Here is a 3,250-nt window from a genome sequence, read left to right on the forward strand (position 1 = left end):
GGATAGTAGAGGATAGGAAAGGCAGCAGAACACAACAGACACTAGTATGGCAATATGTAAATCAATGGATGTGTAACTGATGTGATTCTGCAATCTGTATATGGGGTAAAAATGGGAGTTCATAACCCACTTGAATCAAAGTGTGAAATATGATATATCAAGAACTATGTAATGCTTTGAACAACCAACAATAAAAATAAAAAAAATGGATGCAACACTTCCCAATTTGTTCTATGAAGCCAGAATCACACAGCAAAACCAGAAAAGGACACCTCAAGGAAAGAAAACTACAGACCAATATTCCTGATGAGTAGATGCAAAAATCTTTATAAAATATTAGCAAATTGTTTTCAACCATATATTACGAATAGTGTATATCACAATCAAGTTGGTTTTATTCCAGAAATGCAAGGATGGTTCAACATACACAAATCAATAAATTCGATTCATTACATAAACAGAATTAAAGACAAAAATCACTTAGTCATCTAATACATGAAAGAAGGCCTTTGATAAAATTCAGCACCCAATCATGATAAAAACACTGAAGAGACTAGGGATAGAAGGACCTTAACATCATAAAGGCTATATGTGAAAAAACCCAAAGCCAGTCTCATAGCAGATGGGGAAAAACTGAAAGCATTTATTTACTTTAAAATCTGGAACAAGGCAAGGATGTCCACTTTTACTACTTTGTTGAATATAATACTAGAAATTCTAGCTAGAGCAATTAGGCAAGAGAAGAAAATAATAGTGTATGAAAATAGGGAAAGAAGAAATCAAATTATCACTATTTGCAGATGATATACCTATACCTAGAAAATCCAAAAAACTCCACCAAAAGATTGCTAGAACTTATAAACAAACTTAGCAATGTAGCAGGTTATAAAATCAACATACAAAAATCAATAGCTTTTCTATATACCAACAATGAATCTGTTGAGAAAGAAATCAGGAAGACAATTCCATTCACAATAACCTAAAAAATAAAATAAAAATAAAAACTAGGAATAATCTAACCAAGGAGGAGAAATATCTCTTACAATAAAAATAAACAATGAATTTGTTGAGAAAGAAATCAGGAAAACAATTCCTTTCACAATAACCTAAAAAAATAAAATAAAAACTAGGAATAATCTAACCAAAGAGGAGAAATGTCTCTTACAATTAAAACTATGGAACACTGAAGAAAAAAATTGAAGACCTCAGAAGATGAAAAGATCTCAGTAGAAAGAAGGATAGACAGAATTAACATTGTTCATGGATAGGCAGAATTAATATTGTAAAAATGGCCATGCTACCAAAAGCAATATACACATTCAATGAAATCCCTATCAAAATAACAATGACATTCTTCACAGAACTAGAAGAAAATAGTCCTAAAATTCACTTGGAAGAATAAAAGACCAGAATAGCCACAGCAATTCCAAGCAAGCCAAAAAAAAAAAAAAAGCAATGCTGGAAGTATCATAATATCTGACATCAAATTATACTAAAGAGCTATTGTAACAATAAACTGCATGGTACCAGCATAAAAACAGACACATGGACCAATGGTGCAGAATAAAATAACAAACCCCTATAACTTCAGTCATCTGATCCTTGACAAAAATGCCAAAAACATACATTGGAGAAAACCAGCCTTTTAAACAAATGGTGCTGGGAATGTGAAAGAATGAAACTAGACCCTATTTTTCACCCTGCACAAAGATCAAACTAAAAATGGATCAAAGACCTAGGAATAAGACCAGAAACTATGCAACTTCTAGAAGAAAACTAGGGTCAACACTCCACCATATAGGCACAGGCAATAACTTTCTCAACAGGACCCCTACAGCTCAGGAAATAATGCCAAGAGTTAATAAGTGGGATGGCATAAAATTAAAAAGCTTCTGCACAGCAAAGGAAACAATCAGGAATGTGAAGAGAGAACCTACAGAATGGGAGAAATTTTTGCTAGCTATTCTTCTGACAGAGGATTAATATAAAAAAGAACTAAAAAAAATCTTTAAACCAAAAATCTAATTAATAAATGGGCAAAAGAAGAAATACAAATGCATGAAAAAAAAATGTTCAACATCATTAACAATTAGGGGAATGTAAATCAAAACTACAGTGAAATTTCATCTCATACTAGTCAGAATGGTAGTCATCAAGAATGCAAACAATAATAAATGCTGGAGAAAATGTAGAGAAAATGAATTCTTTTATGCTGTTGATGGGATTGTGAGTTAGTGTAGCTACTATGGAAATCAATATGGTGTTTCCTCAAAAGGCTAGGCAAGAAAGACAATATGATGCAGCTAAATATTTATGCACTCCTCGGTATTTATCCTGAAGAATTAAAATCATCTTGGGGCTGGGGTTGTGGCTCAACGGTAAAGTGCTCGCCTAGCACATGTGAGTCCCTGGGTTCTATCCTCAGCACCACATAAAAATACAATAAAGACATTGTGTCCAACTACAACTGAAAAATAATAAATATTTGAAAAAAAATTAAAAAGAATCATCTTACTACAGGGATACATGTATATCCATGTTTATAGCAGCAAAATTCACAATAGCCAAACTAAGGAATCATCCTAGGTGTCCATCAATGGATGGATGATAAAGAAAATGTGATGTGTGCGTGTGTGTGTGTGTATACACTGGAGTTCTATTCAACAATAAAGAAAAATAAAATCATGCTATTTGCAGGAAAATGGATGAAACTTAAGACCATTATGTTAAGCAAAATAAGCCAAACTCAGAAAGCCAAAGGTCATATTTTTCTCTCTTATGTGAAAGTTAGAGAGGAAAAAGGAAAAGAAAGTTGAGGGAGATGTGGGAATCTCAAAAAAATCAAAAGGAGACCAATAGAGGAAAGGGTCCAAGGAGTGGGAGGTGGGAGAACCAGGGGAAATTCTGGGGAGTGATATTGGTCAAATTATATTGTTATATTGTGTATATGTATGAATATGTAACAACAAATCCCAGCATTATGTACAACTATAATGTACCATTAAAAATTGTGGGGGAAAAAAGAAGAAAGGACTTGGAACAGAGCAGATGAGTATGCTAAGTGCCTTATCAGGAATTAGAAAGACATTTTAGGGGAAAGAAAGGCTCAGAATTTATTTACTGAGGATTAATTTGGTGCCAAGCACTGTGCTTGACTCTGGATGTATTATGTCTCATCCCATCTTTGTAACATTTATGGAGGGAAGTATTGGTGACAGTTCACTAGTCTGTGAAAGTAGAATCTGGGTAC

This window comes from Marmota marmota, unplaced genomic scaffold, assembly GCF_001458135.2.
Source record: "Marmota marmota marmota unplaced genomic scaffold, marMar, whole genome shotgun sequence".
NCBI classification, from domain to species: domain Eukaryota; kingdom Metazoa; phylum Chordata; class Mammalia; order Rodentia; family Sciuridae; genus Marmota; species Marmota marmota.